The 15,695-nt window shown below is 46.1% G+C and overlaps 1 non-coding gene across 1 annotated transcript; it reads left to right on the top strand.

Annotated features, from left to right (window-relative positions):
- The first annotated feature begins 7,212 nt into the window (after positions 1-7,212).
- On the top strand, positions 7,213-7,319 carry LOC123458103. The gene has a single exon (XR_006635402.1). It is a non-coding gene; the product is annotated as a U6 spliceosomal RNA (small nuclear RNA).
- Positions 7,320-15,695: the final 8,376 nt, after the last annotated feature.

Genomic DNA, 15,695 nt, shown 5'->3' on the forward strand with positions numbered 1-15,695 from the left:
CCACCCATGCCACCACCCAGTTGAGTATGCCTTTACTGGCCTCACCCACCTCAGCACACTCGCCAGGTGCCTCATCCCCAGCCAGCCGAACCCCTCTATCATTACCTGCAAACAACCCCAATACCTTGCCTCCCTGCATTGCTCGTTACGCCTTTCCCCCAACCCTTGCTTCCATCCAGCCCAACCCACTGGTCTCAAGAGTCAGATGTCTGCGGCTCTCCCTGGCTGCCCAGCTGCACCACACGCCTCTCCCAGCAGCCCCGGGCCTTATCAGCGGGGCTTCCTAGAGCATCTCCTTCCAGAAAAACAGGAGCTTGTTCCCGGGTCTCAGCTGTGCTGGAAGGTCCAGGTCTTCTCACCTCCTCTAGGCCTTGACTAGCCAACAGGCCCTATGGTCCTCACTCTGCAGACAGCCTTCATCCTGGAGTCAAGAGTCACTGAAAAGTTCTTTCACTTTCTCTTGGCTTCACTTGTGGGGAATCTTGCTACACTGAGAGGGGTGTCACTTTTAGGCAGTTAGGGTGGAATGTCTTTGGGTCTATAATTTTTGGTCTCCACTTTACCAGAGATCAAAGCAGGATCTGACTTCTTATCTATCTAGCTCCATATTTCCACAAACAACCTGGGCCCCTCCTGGGAGGGAGGTCTCCTAAGATTTAAATGTAACCCTAACATTGTGGTTGATCAAACTTCAGCCCCCAGAATGTGGCACCATGGCTAGTCTCTTCCTGAGACAGCCCCTAGGCCAAACCACTCAGCTGCCCCTCAGGGGAGCTGAACCTGACCGCAGGGCCCACCACCATAAAGTCATAGACGCAGTTGAGGGAAGAACAAGGTCTCTGTGCTGCCTGACAGCTCCTGAGCTTTCAGCTGCTGGTGAGTTGCCCCTGGGCTCTGCTTGACCCAGGCCCATGCCAGCTGAGCCGGGGGAGAGCCCCCAGCCCTTGCTGTCCACATGGCAGGAGCTCCTTGAACTTTCTTTTCTCTTCACGGTTTTCCCAGGCCCTCCCCGTGGGCTCTCAAGCCACGTGGGTGTATTCATTCTCCTTTCCTTGGCTCTGTACTTCCCTAAATAAATACACTAATTGAATAATTGTCTTTCTCAGTCTTTTATTAAATCCTTTGGTTAAAAGCAGACACAGGCCTGGGGTTTAGGATTCAAGAACGTTCCTGAACCCCTAGCATCCCATGATATCTACTTCTTCCTCATCCAACTCACTCCTCACTGAACTGGAATCCTGCCTGTCTCCCTAGACTGCCTGACTGTTCAGTTGTGATGTCCTGGCAGCTAAACCCAGTGGACACTTGCAGTCCCCCTCACAGGTGATTTCTACAGCACTGGACACTTCACTCCTCTTTCTTCAAGGCCGCTTTGCCCCCCATAGTCTCCATAACACTGCTTTCTCCTGCTTGCCCTACCTTGAAATTTCTTTGGGGCTTTTTATATCTACATATTTTTTGTTCATTTTTTATTTATTTGTTTGAGAGTGACAGAGAGAGAGAGAAAGAGACAGAGAGAGAGAGAGAGAGATTGAGAACGGGCACGCCAGGGCTTCAAGCCACTGCAAACAAACTCCAGATGCGTGCGCCCCCTTGTGCATCTGGCTAACGTGGGTCCTGGGGAACTGAGCCTCGAACCGGGCTCCTTAGGCTTCACAGGCAAACGCTTAACCACTAAGCCATCTCTCCAGCCTTCTTTGGGGCTTTTTTTCCCCTGCTTCTTAAATACTGTCAGTTTGCCATTTCTTCCTTCTAACTTCTCTGGGGATTGCATCCATCTCACCATTAGCTCTGTCAGCAAATGTTTTACATAACAGTGTCTCCAGCAGCTGGAGCATATGGCATATGGTAGGTATTCTATGCAGGAGGATTGCAAGATGCTACCATTAGGGTGGTCATGGGATCACCTGGTGTCATGTCTTAGAGTCAGACATGCTACTATTGTCCCATGAGGTCCTTACTTGGTGTCATTCCTTATGACTGTATATAAATTTACAGTTATCTCAAAATAAAATGAGGCGACTTCTGCTTCAGATGACAGCATAGTAGCCATGCCAAATCAGCTAGCGGGGAGAAATAAGCAGAAAAATAGCACAAAACACTCTTCAACCAAAAAGTGAAGGTGTATAAAGAATTATCAACCACAGCAGAGAAGCAGTGGAGACCCAGAGCTTCTAGCAACCACAGAAGCAGCCAGAATCCGCTCCCACCCGGCCCGGCAGCTACACCCCTGGGAAGAGCCACGCGCACACCTGGCTGGCCTGAGCCGCAGGGGCAGCACCACGGTGAAGGAATTCGCCGTTCACTGCAGCCCCCGAAGTCAAGAAACCTGAAGGAGAAGACAACAGGGACCAGCTGAGCAGTCCTGACGAAGACAACAGGGACCAGCAGTGGGAAATTCAGTCACTCTCCACAGCCTCCCTCCCCACAACAGCCAGTGCCGGCAACCCCTGGAGAACTCCCAGGGATCTCAGCTACAAAGCACCTAGCACAGCTGATCCAAACAGCAGATCCATTAACCCAACCAGCCAGGCTGAATCCACGGCACAGTAAAGGAGGACCCAAGCGGGCACTCAGCATAGATGAGACCCAGGCGGTCCCAAAAGGTGACAGGGCCTACTTCCTTAGGGTCAATCCCTCCCCCAAAACCAGGTGTACAGGCCTGCTCTGGAAACGCTAACCACACCTTCCATGTCAGGGCAGGTTGTGTGTCAGATTTTATTGATATCCTAGTGGTCAGCTTAAATCAGATTGTTTTAGGATTGCACTGGATATTTCCTAATGTATAGTGCCGCCTTCTTCTTCTGTCTTTCTTGGGGCCAGGGTCTCACTCAGAGTCCCAGGCTGACTTGGAACCCATTACAGATAAAAAAATCTCAGCCTCCCTGTTGATAAGATCAACACACACCCTTCGAGACTATGGCTTTGTTAGATGATCTGTTTGCTTTAAATCCCACTCTTGTGTAAATACTCTGTGCTGGTTTTGATTGACTGTGTCTATCGCTCAGTTGAGTTTGCCTGCAGTTTGCTCCATCCAGCCAACTACAATACTTACATAGCAGGCAAACTAAACCTGGGGTCACTGCTGCTGTTACTCTGGGCCACACCTGGCACCTTAGACTCCTACCCTGAAGACATATGCTATCAGATTTACACATCTAAGAATACAACAGATAAGTAGGAAACCCAAGCAACAAATTAACTCAAGATGTAAAAATCTCTTCATTATACTGCAAGAAACACACAGAAAATCAAAACAATATAATTCCACCAAAAAAGCATAAATCCATCAGAAATTACCTCCAGTGAGACTAATTTAGATGAAATGCCTAATTAACTCAAACGAATGATTATATCTATGTTCAAAGAAATCAAAGAAGAAAACAAACTCCTGAAGGAATCCAAACAGAACACAGAAAAACAACTTAATGAAGTAAGGAGGTCATTATAGGACATAAGTAAGGAAATGAAATGATGAATAAATACCAATCAGAAATACAAATGCAATACAGAGTAACTCAAATAGAAAACTCTGTAGAAAGTCTCACCAGTAGAATGGATCAAGGAGAGGACAGAATATCTAAACTAGAAGACACAGTGGCAGATCTAGATAAAGACAAACTAATAGGAAGGTATGAATGCGAATTTAAGCCATTTGGGACACTACAAAGAGATTAAACATAAGAATTCAGTGTCTAGTAAAAGAAAAATTTTACTGCAAAGGCATAGTTGATATTTTCAACAAAATCATAGAAGAATATTTCCCCCAAATAGGGAAAGAGATGACACTACAAATATAAGAAGCCTTTAGAACACCAAACAGACAAAACCAGGAAAGAACCTCTCCTTGTTATATTATAATTAAACTACTAACCACACTAACCAAAGAAGATATATTGAAAGATATATATTGTTACAGATGAATATCAAGCCACATATAAAGGCAAGCCCATCAGAATAACAGCAGATTACTCAATACTAACTTTAAAAGCCAGAAGGGCTTGGAATAATGTATTCTTAGTTCTGAAAAATAATAACTGTCAACCAGGATTGTGTTATCCAGTAAAGCTATCCCTCCAAACTGAAGGAGAAATAAGGACATTCCATAACAACAACAAAAAAACAGGTTAAAGGAATATGACCACTAAGTCTGCTCTATAGAAAATACTTAAGAGGGATCTTTCACACCAAAGAGAAAGAAAAGCACACACATGAGAAAACAGAAAAAGGTAAACCATATTCAAATAGTTAACACAGGAGAGCAAAGGAAAAACAGGAAACACTACAAAACAAAAAGAATGGCAAGAATTTTTAAAAATGGCAAAAATAAATGCATACCTTTCAATAACTCTTAATATAAATGACCTCAAGGCCCCAAACAAAAGATACAGGCTTGCAGACTTGATTAAAAGTCAGGATCCTTCTGTTTGTTGCCTCCAAGAAATTCAACTCTCCATAAAAGACAGACAGTATCTTAGGGTGAAAGGATGGAAAGGGTACTTCAAGCAAATGGGCCTAGGGAACAAGCAAGTGTTGCTATCCTAGTATCTGACAGGATAGACTTCAAACCAACATTAGTGAGTGTGGTGGTTTGATTCAGATATCCCACATAAATTTAGGTGTTTTGAATGCTAAGTCCTTAGCTGATTGCAATTTGGGAATTAAAGTCTCAGGAGGCAGTTTATTTGGGGGAGCATGCTTTTGGGGGTTATAGCCAGTTTCCTCCTTCCAGTGTTTGGCACACTCTCCTGTTGCTGTTGTCCATAGGATGTTGGCCAGGAGGTGATGTCCACCCTCTGCTCATGCCATTGTTTTCTCTTACCACCATTGAACTCCTCCCCCCCCCCTTGAGTCTGTACGCCAAAATAAACCCTTTTTGCCCACAAGCTGCTCTTGGTCAGGTGCTTTCTGCCAGCAGTGTAAACCTGACTACCACAGTAAAGTTGGTACCAGAGAAGTGGGATTGTTGCTGCCGGAAACCTGACTCTGATTTGGCCTTTTGGACCTGCTTTGCAGGAGGATGTGGACGAATTTGAAATTGTGGCCTAAAAGACGTCTTGTGGTGCCATAACTACAGCTTGATAGACCACTCTGGTCAGAGTTGAAAGACCGTGGATTATGGGGATGTTTGAACACCATTAGGATTGATAAAACTATGGGGACTTTTAAAGTTGGACTGAATGCATTGCATTTTATATCATGGATGGTTATCAGTTTATGGGGGCCCAGAGCAGAATGTGGTGGTTTGATTCAGGTGCCACCCATACACTTTTTTGAATGCTAAGTCCCCAGCTGATTGGAATTTGGGAATTAAAGCTCCTAGAGGCGTATGTTGTTGGGGGTGGCCCTATGGGTGTTATAGCCAGCTTCCTCTTGCCAGTGTTTGGAACACTTTTGTGGTGCTGTTGTCTATAGGATGTTGGGCAGGAAGTGATGTCCACCCTCTGCTCATGCCATCATTTTCCCCTGCCCTCATGAAGCCTCCCCTGAGTCTGTAAACCAAAATAAACCCTTTTTCTCCCAAGCTGCTCTTGGCTGGGTGTTTTTTGCCAGCAATATGAACCTGACTGCAACAGTGAGGAAAGATAAAGAAGGTCACTTTTATTGATTAAAGGAGCAATTCAACAGAAGGACATTACAATTCTAAGCACATATGCACCAGACAATACCCAATTTCATCAGACAAACACTATGGGACTTCAGATCACAGATATCACCAAACACAATTGTAGTGGGTGACTTCAACACCCCACTTACATCAATTGACAGGTCAGCCTGGAAAAAAAATAAGCAGAGAAGTATCGGCATTAAATGTTGTCATAGAACAAATGGTCCTAAAAGATATCTACAGAACATTGCATCCAAATGCTGCAGAATACACATTCTTTTCAGCAGCACATGGAACCTTCTCTAAAACAGACCATATATTAGGACACAAAGCAAATCTTAACAAATACAGGAAAACTGAAATAATTCCTTGTACTCTCTCTGGTCATAATGGGATTAAACTATCAAAAATTAAACTATTAAAAATCACCAACAAGAAAAACTATTTAGCATATACAAAATCATGGAAACAAAACAGCACACTACTGAATAATGAATGGGTCATTGAAGAAATCAAGAAGGAAATAAATTCATAGAATCAAATGATAATGATAACCAATATACCAAAACCTATGAAACACAATGAAGGCAGTCCTAGAGGGAAATTTATAGCTTTAAGTGTCTATATTAAGAAATGAGAGGGCTGGAGAGATTGATTAGTGGTTAAGGCACTTGCCTGCAAAGCCTAAAAGACCCAGGTTCAATTCCCCAGGACCCACGTAAGCCAGATGCACAAGGGGGGGCACATGCATCTGGAGTTAGTTTACAGTGGCTAGAGGCCCTGGCATGCCCATTCTCTCCCTCTCCCCCCCCCAAATAAAGAAAAATAAAATATTTTTTTAAAAACGAAATTAGTGCTGGGAGTGGTGACATATTCCTTTAATCCCAGCACTCAGGAAGCAGAGGTGGGAGGATCACCAAGAGTTCAAGGCCACCTTGAGACTACATGGTGAATTCCACATTAGTTTGGGCTACAGTGAGTAGAGCTAGACCTTACCTAAAAAAAAAAAAAAGAAAGAAAGAAAGAAAAATAAATTAGAAAGGTCACAAGTAAACAATTTAATGCTCCGCCTTAAGGCCTCGGAAAAATAACAACAAAGCAGGGCTAGAGCGATGGTTTAGCGCTTGCCTGTGAAGCCCAAGGACTCATGTTTGACTCTTGGTCCCATGTAAGCCAGACGCACAGTGACGCAAGTGTGCAAGGTTGCACATGTGCACACAGGGCGCTTAGGTCTGGAGTTCAGTTTCAATGGCTGAAGGTCCTGGTGCACCAATCCTCTCCCTTTCTTTTTCTCTCTCTTAGAAATGATGAGTGTGGGGCTGGAGAGATGGCTTAGTGGTTAAGCGCTTGACCCTGAAGCCTAAGGACCCGGGTTCGAGGCTCGGTTCCCCAGGACCCACGTTAGCCAGATGCACAAGGGGGCGCACGCGTCTGGAGTTCGTTTGCAGAGGCTGAAGGCCCTGACGTGACCATTCTCTCTCCCTCTCTTCCTCTCTCTCTCTCTCTCTCTCTCTCTCTCTCTCCCTCTCTCCCTCTCTCCCTCCCACCGCTCTCTCTCTCTTGCTCTCAAATAAATAAATAATTTTTAAAAAATGATTAGTGTGGTGCTCACTTTGGCAGCACATATACTAAAATTGGAACAATACAGAGAAGATTAGCATGGCCCCTGCACAAGGATGACATGCAAATTTATGAAGCATTCCACATTTTTGTATGGGTGTTGAGTCTCATGGCAATTATGCATCCACGCCATGTTTCGTTGTATGATTTACAGTGGAGGAACGGTGGGGTGCCGGCTCTAAATTTATTTTTTACTCAGTGCCGTTGGATCTAAGTAAAACACTTTGAATTTTATCAGAAACTTGTATACTTTAAAAACTGATAGGGTGAAGGTTGAGAAAAGAAAAATACAGGCATAGAAAGTAAGTGATTGTCTATCTAGAGAGCACTGTGAGACGGTCAGTTGGCTGGGATTAAACTGAGGCAGATTCGGGTGGGACCGATCACTGTAATTATGTACGTTTGTTGGATAGCTCGCCCATATTTTGTGTATTGGGATAAAAATTTCTATGAATTATTGTAACTAAACGTATTCTAAATTAAGTCCTATATCTAAGTCACACGGCTTCTGTCATGAGAATTTTACTTTGGAAGACAGGAGCCAGGAGGCCTAGGGAAGGGGGAGGAAGGAAATTACCACATGGGCTTTGTGGCCTCAACCATCAGTTTAGGTTTTGTTTTTTCTTTTCTTGATGGCAGTTGAGAGACCTTATTTTCATAACAAACTACTCTTGTTCCTTTGTTTAAAGACTTTTCACTTAAGATTTTCTGAGGTATGTGGCTGGGAGCTGAGAGAGTGAGGCACTTGAATCCTGGCTCTAAAGTGGACTTTACTGTGTGACCTTAGCAAGCCACATACCCTCTCTGTGCTCCAGTCTCCCTGTCTTATATGATGGGAGTGATACCCACCTCACAGGGTTGTTGTGGGGATTGATGAGAGAGAATGTCTGTAAAGCATTTAAGGGTCTTGAAGAAGGCGCTATATAAATACAAAATAATATCTATTAAAGTTGGTTTATTTGTGGGAAAGAAAAAAAAAAAAGAAATGATGAGTGTGAGGATGGTACAGTTAAAGGAGGCTCGCATTGCTTGGACTCCTACTTCAACAGGAAATGCTGACCTGACTCAGCCATAATACAAAACAATGAGTCCTCCAACAAAAGTATGAGCATAGGGCTGGAGAGAGGGCTCAGTGGTTGAGGTGTTTGCCCGCAAAGTCTAAGCACTCAGGTTCAATTTCCCAGTACCCACCTTAGCCAGACGAACGAGGTGGCGCATGCGTTTGGAGTTCGTTTGCAATGGCTAGAGACTCTCGTGCGCCCATTCTCTCTGCCACCTCTCTCTCTCTCTCTCTCTCTCAAAAATATTTTCCAAAGAAACACAACAATCAAGGAGGACACTTAATACATGACCTTGACACTTGTCAGACACTAGTCTTTGCATGCAAATGTGGTATGCAGCACATAAAGGAGTCGTAAACCTCACTAGGCCCTTGGAGGGATTCCAAGCGGAAGTGCTTAAGAGCAAGCTGGAGAAGCTGCACTAGGAATAAGGGAATGGCTACGCATGCCTTCTGCCACCAGGGGGCTCCCTCGCCCACTCGTCCTGAGAACCTTGTGGCTTCAGCTGTATCTCTGAACTTCAAGCTCTTGGCCAGCCTCCATGAATTTCATAACATTTCCATAATATGCCAGATCTTTCCATGCTTCTAGCTAATTGTTCAAACTATTTCAAAACTTAACGGCTTAAGCCACAACGACCACGTATTATGTCCTGCTCTTCTAGGGTTTTAAGTTTGGCAGTTTGGGCCCAGGCACTTTCCTGAGGTTTCAACTGGATGTGGGCTTGGGCTGCATCCTCTGAGGCTGGATGGAGATGGAGCACTGGCCCTTGTGACCACTGGCCACACCACTGACAAGTTAATGTTGGCATTCTCATGCTGTCAAACCAGCAGACGGTTCTAGCTCCCCTTCTCGGGACACTCCAGAGTGATTCATGAGCGTCCTCACGACATCATGAATCATGTTCCCCAGAAGGATGAGATCCAACAGAGAAGAAGGCAAGACACTCAATGATGATGTGTCCTGTCATTGTCACGATATGCTATGGGCACTGAGGGCTAGGGATACTCAGCGTACACAAGGGTAGTTATACAGCGCGGTTAGCAGACAAGAACAACAGAAGCCATCCTGGAAGGTGGCTCCTGTTGCTCCTCCGTCACCTAGATACACGTCACTTCCTCTTCTACCTGACCACCTCCCGCTTACCTGTCACATCCATGTGGACTCCTCGGTGACACCTTCTCCCAAGTAATTCCTCACTTCCTTCTCTGTTCCATCTCTACTAGGCACCAACCACGCGGCATTTCCCCCATGGTGCCGTGAGCAGGGAATGCAGGGAGACTGAGGCTCATCTTCAGGACTCCAGTCTTTACTAAGCATAGCGCCTCAGCCTACCAGGTACTCAGTGGCTGTTGGAAAATGAGTGCAGGACTGGGGAGATGGCTCGGTCAGCGAGCCTAGTACACAAACTTGAGGACCTGAGCTCAGCTCCCCAGCACCCACGTGGCGGCAGGCACTGAGGAAGTGGAGATAGGAGGACTTCAAGGACTTACTGGGAAGCTAGTCTGGCTGAATTAGTGAGCTGTACTTCAGTGAGAGACCCTGTCTCAAAAATAAGGTGGAGGGGCTGCAGTCTCCGTGGATATAGTGCTTGCCATTCAAGCATGAGTAGCCAAGTTCAACCCCTAGATCCCACATAAAAAGCCAGAAGCCAGGGTTGGAGAGATTGCTCAGCAGTTAAGGTGCTTCCCTGCAAAGCCTAAGGTCTGGGCTTGATTCTCCAGTACCCACATAAATCCGGGTGCACAAAGTAGTGCGTGCATCTGTGTGGTTCATTTGCAATGGCTACAGGTCCTAGCAAGCCCATATTCACACACACACACTCTCTCTCTCCCTCTCTCCCTCCCTCCCTCCCTCCCTCCCTCCTTCCCTCCCTCCCTCCCTCTCTCTCTCTCTCTCTCTCTCTCTCTCTGCTTGCAAATAAATAAATATTTAAAAATAAATAAAGCCAGAAGCCATGGTGGACTCCTGCACACCATATGCACATGCAAAAATAAATGATGAAAAACTGCATACCTGAACATGGAAGTGCCTACCTGTAATCTCAGCACTTGAGAGACTGAGAGGAGAGAATCATGAGGGCCAGCCTGGAATAAAAATGCATAAAACAGAAAATAACAAATTTTCATAAGGTTGTGGAGAAATTGATATCCCTGTACCAATGTGTACCTGTACACTGTCTGTGGGGATATAAGACAGTGAGGATATGAGTATCTGTGGAAAATAGCATAGCAGTCTCTCAAAATATTAAAAATAAGGCTGGAGGAGACTGAAAAGATGGCTTAGTGATTAAGGTGCTTGCCTGCAAAGCCAAAGGACCCAGGTTTGATTCCCTAGGACCCACATAAGCCAGATGCACAAGGTGGCACATGTGTCTGGAGTTCTTTGCAGTGGCTAGAGGCCCTGGTGTGCCCATTCTCTCTCTCTCTCTCTCTCTCTCTCTCTCTCTCTCTCTCTCTCTCTATCTCTCTCTCTCCCTCTTTCCCTCCCTCTCTCTCTACAAATAAATAAATAAAATATTTTTTCAAAAAATAGGGCTGGTAGCCAGGCGTGGTCCACATGCCTTTAATCCCAGCACTTGGGAGGTAGAGGTAGGAGAATCGCCATGAGTTCGAGGCCACCCTAAGACTCCATAGTGAATTCCAGTTCAGCCTAAGCTAAAGATGAGCTTAGACTGATCCTTCTGCCTCCACCTCTCCCGTTCTGGAATTGCAAGAGTGGGATTAAGGTGTATTCGCCATCACACTCTGCTTTCTGAGTGCTGGGGGTCAAACCCAAGGCCTCATGAATGCTAGGCAAGTGCTCAACCAGCTGAGCTACATTCCCAGCCCTGATTTTAAAATATTTTAAATGAATGATGGATAAATGTTGCAGTCAAATTTGCATTTCTTGCAGAAAACACTGAACCAAGAGCAGCTGGGGTGGGGGGAAGGATTTATTTTGGCTTACAGACTTGAGGGAAGCTCCATGATGGCAGGGGAAAATGATGGCATAAGCAGAGCATGAATATCACTTCTGGCCAACATAAGCTGGAAAACAGCAGCAGAAGAGTGTGCCAAACACCAGCTGTCACACCCATAAGCCCACCCCCAGCAATACATAACCTCCTAGAGGCTCTAATTGCTACAAGCTGAGGACCTAGCATTCAGAACCCATACTTTTATGGGGACACCTTAATCAAACCACCACTTTCTTCCCCTGGCCCCCATAAGCTGATAACATCCATGATGTAAAATGCAATGCATTGGGTCCAACTTTAAAAGTCTCCATAGGTTTTATCAATCCCAATGATGTTCAAACATCCCATCCAAAGTCCAAGGTCTTTTAACTGAGCTGTAATACAAAAAAAAAAAAAAAATCCATAATGACACAGAATAAACATTCACACTGCAAGAGATGGCATTGGGCATGGCAAAGAAATATTCAACCAATAAAGATTTAAAACAAACAGGACAAACATCAAACTCTATTAGCTCCAAGTCTGACAACTCCAGCCAATGACAAGTCTCCAAGTTTGATCATCCTAACCAGTAAGGAGTCTCTGGAGTTCCAATTCTTCCCCTCCAGCTAGGCTACTCACAGTCTCAGAACACTTCATCTGGTGCCAGTAGCTCACCCTGGTAGCCATCTCACAGTCCTGGCATCTCCACTGGGTCTCTACTGCAACCCACAGCTCATCCTCATGGCTCCATCAGGCCTCCATGCAAGTAATCCAACAAGCCACTTCACACTGTCAATGGCCATTTCCAAAAATCAAAACCATGTTCCAAATTCAATGGACCCTCTCTTTTCTGCATTTGTTATACTACATAGTACCAGGTAGGCTGTCAACCGTTTTGGGGGGAAGGGGGTGTTAAAACTGTGTACCACCATACCCAGCCCTCCAACCTTTTAATCAAGGGGGGAACAAAATAGACTTTGAAAAGCCAGGCATGATGGTGCACAACTTTAATCCTGGTACTCGGGATGCAGAGGTCGAAGGATCGCCATGAGTTCGAGGCCACCCTGAGACTACATGGTGAATTCCAAGTCAGCCTAGGCTAGAGTGAGACCCTACTTTGAAAAAGCAAAAAAACAACAACAACAAAAATAGACTTTGAAGAACAGGACACTTCTTCAGTATTCAGGCCCCTTCAAAAGAGTTGGCATTCTTCCTGTCACCCCAGTGCAGATCAGATGGCCTAATCTCAATAGTTGTAATCTCTCAACTAATTGCAGCAGTTTGGGCCCAAAATTTTTCATATTTTTCTGATCCATATCCTTCTGCTCATACCAGCCCATTTCTATGCACAAGTTCTCAGGACACAGACATAACAGCAAGCCTCTCACCCGATCTGCTTCTAGCCCAGTCCAAACAAGCTCTTTCTCACCCTCATAAACCAAACCTCACACTCCATAATTCTTACTGCATTCAGGTCTTTCAACTCTGACCAGAATGATCCATCCAGCTGTACTTACAGCACTGCAAGGCATCTCTTAGGCCAATGTTTCAAATCCTTCTTTCTTCTGACAATCAGTTCCAAAGGCCAAAGTCACAAAATCAGGTTTCTAGCACCAACAGCCCCACTCCTCTGGTAATAATTTTACTGTTGCAATCATCTTTTTGTTGCTGGCAGAAAACACTTGACAAAGAGCAGCTTGTGGGAGGAAGGGTTTATTTTGGCTTACAGACTCAAGGAGAAGCCCCATGATGGCTGGGTTAGGATTAGGATGCCACCACACCCGGCTTAAAAGTAAAAAAAAAAAAAAAAGACTAAAACGAAACAAAAAAGGGCTGGAGGGATGGCTTAGAGGCTAAGGCGCTTGCCTGCAAAGCCAAAGGACCCAGGTTCTATTTCCCAGGACCCATGTAAGCCAGATACACAAGGTGGAGCATGCAGCTGGAGCTCATTTGCAGCAGCTAGAGGCCCTGGCATGCACAGTCTCTCTCTACCTCTTTATCTTTCTCTATCTCAAATAAATAAATAAAATATGTTAAAATAAAAGAGATACTAATGGAGAGAGGGAGGAGATATGATGGAGAATGGAGTTGTGAAGGGAAAAGTGGGGGAAGGGAGGGAATTATCATGGTTTATTGCTTGTAAGTATAGAAATTGTCAATAAAAAATATACATAAAAAAGAGCTAGGGCTGAAGAGATGGCTTAGTGGTTAAGGTGCTTGCCTGTGAAGCCTAAGGACCCATGTTTGACTCTCCAGATCCCATGTAAGCCAGACACACAAAGGTGAGGCAAATGCAAGGTCACACATACCCACTTGGTGGCGCAAGTGTCCAGAGTTTGATAGCAGTGGCTGAGGCCCTGGCATGCCAATTCTCTCTCTCTAAATTTTGCTTTAAATAATTCTCTTTAAAAAAAAAAAAAAAGAGCTAAATGGGCTGGAAAGAAGGCTTAGCAGTTAAGCACTTGCCTGTGAAGCCTAAGGACCCTGGTTCCAGGCTTGATTCTCCAGGACCCATGTTAGCCAGATGCAAGGGAATGCCTGTGTTTGGAGTTCATTTGCAGTGGCTGGAAGCCCTGGCACGCCCATTCTCTCTCTCTCCCTCTCTCTCTCTCTCTCTCTCCCCCTCTCCCTCTCTTCTTCTCTCTCCCTCTTTCTCTCCCTCTCTCCCTCCCTCTCTCCCTCCCTCTCACTCTCTCTCTCTCTCTCTCTCTCTCTCTCTTTCTCTCTCTCTCTCTCTGTTGCTCTCAAATAATTTTTTTTTTTTTAAAAAAAAGAGCTAAATAAAGCATACACACCTCAGGGAGGGAGTGACGCCAATAAAGCTACCAAATTATCACTACTTTCCAGAGCACAGAACTTTAGGAGCTCAGCTCCAAAGAACCGGAATTTCTCAGGAGAGCAGAGCAACGCCTGCTGCCGCAAAGGGCAGCCACGCTGAGCCCACTGGCTCGGGTGCATAATGCTTGGATTTGTTCTTTTAAGGGGCTGGGGAGCGAATCAACTCCAAGGCCAGTGGCCCTAAAACAAAAATATTTGTTACAAAGGCTCACAGCTCATACTGACACACATGGAGGTTACAGTTTGAGAAGACCTGGGCCATGTACATTTTTTTTTAATGTTTTAATTTACTTATTTGAAAGAGAGAGAGAGGGAGTGAGGCAGATAGAAAGAGACTGGGCGTGCTGCAAACAAACTCCAGACGCGTGCGCCCCCTTGTACCTCTGGCTTGCATGGGTCCTGCGGGATCAAACCTGGCTCCTCTGGTTTTGCAGGCAAGCGCCTTAACCGCTGGGACGTCTCTCCAACCCTGGGCTGCGTAGATTCATGGCCTACATGGGAGAGGGACATTCAGGTGGCTGAACGGACTGGGCATCACCGAGAACTGCTGCACGTGCTCAGGCCCTGCTTCCTGGGCATTACCCTAAAGTGACCTGGCAGACTCCAGGGTTCCCTGTGCTGGGGGAAATTCTACTTTCTCTGGCCGAGTCTTAGGAGGCGAGATCAGTAAGAGGATCCCCTGGGAAGGGCATCGAGGGTTAGGTTAGGAAGGAAGAGAGGAAGGGCAGGGAATGGGGACCTGAGGAGCAGCAGGGCTAAGCGAGGAAGCAGGTCCCACTCCAGCTGTTCCCCGCACCCCCAGGGAGCCCTGTGCCCACGTGAGAGGGGGAAGTCTTCCTGTCTGAAGACCTTGTCTTCCCAGCTACGGAAAACAGCCCCCGCTTTCTTTCCTGACATTCTCATTCCTCCCCAAGCTGCCAGCTGCCAGGGCCCGAGCCACTGGCGAGAAGTGGAATCTGGTGATGGTGGCAATGACGGGAAGGGGCATGGCTGCCTACTGTTCCCAGGCCTGACCTGACTCAGTGCTTGGGGTCCCTCCAGGTTTGGGGAGTCCTGCTTGGGAAGCAGACGAGGGGCTTAGGGAACGCAGCAGGGACTCCTCTGGGCTGAGGCCACGTCCCCAGGCCTTCATCTCTGCAGATGCCACCACGGTCATCAGCGTGGCCGAGAGAACAAATTACTTGTGCCACGTAGCAGCTCCCCAGCTCCAGAGGAAAAGGGGGCCCGGGGGCCGCGGGTCTGGCGGAGGTGGACCAGCCGAGCCTCTGCCTTCGGTCATGGGAGGACCTGCGAACAGGATGACCAGCGCCACGTAACTGATGTCTACAGGGCCCCTCCTCCTCCTCCGGCTCAGGAGGCTGACTTTATCCCGGCACTGGGTGTTCACTCTCTACGAAAACACTTTCCAGAAAGAGTGAACTGAGGAGGTAAGACCCACCCGCTACAGATCCATCCTTCCTTCCCCTCCATGATGGCCTGTACCCTCAAACTGTAAGCTGAAATAGATTCTGCTGCTTTCTTTAAAATTTTCTTAATGTTTTATTTTGATTTATTTGAGAGAGAGAGAGAGAGAGAGAGAGAGAGAGAGAGAGAGAGGAAGAGACAGAAAAGAAAGAAAGAGAATGGG

Source organism: Jaculus jaculus, chromosome 1, assembly GCF_020740685.1.
Source record: "Jaculus jaculus isolate mJacJac1 chromosome 1, mJacJac1.mat.Y.cur, whole genome shotgun sequence".
Classification (NCBI taxonomy): domain Eukaryota; kingdom Metazoa; phylum Chordata; class Mammalia; order Rodentia; family Dipodidae; genus Jaculus; species Jaculus jaculus.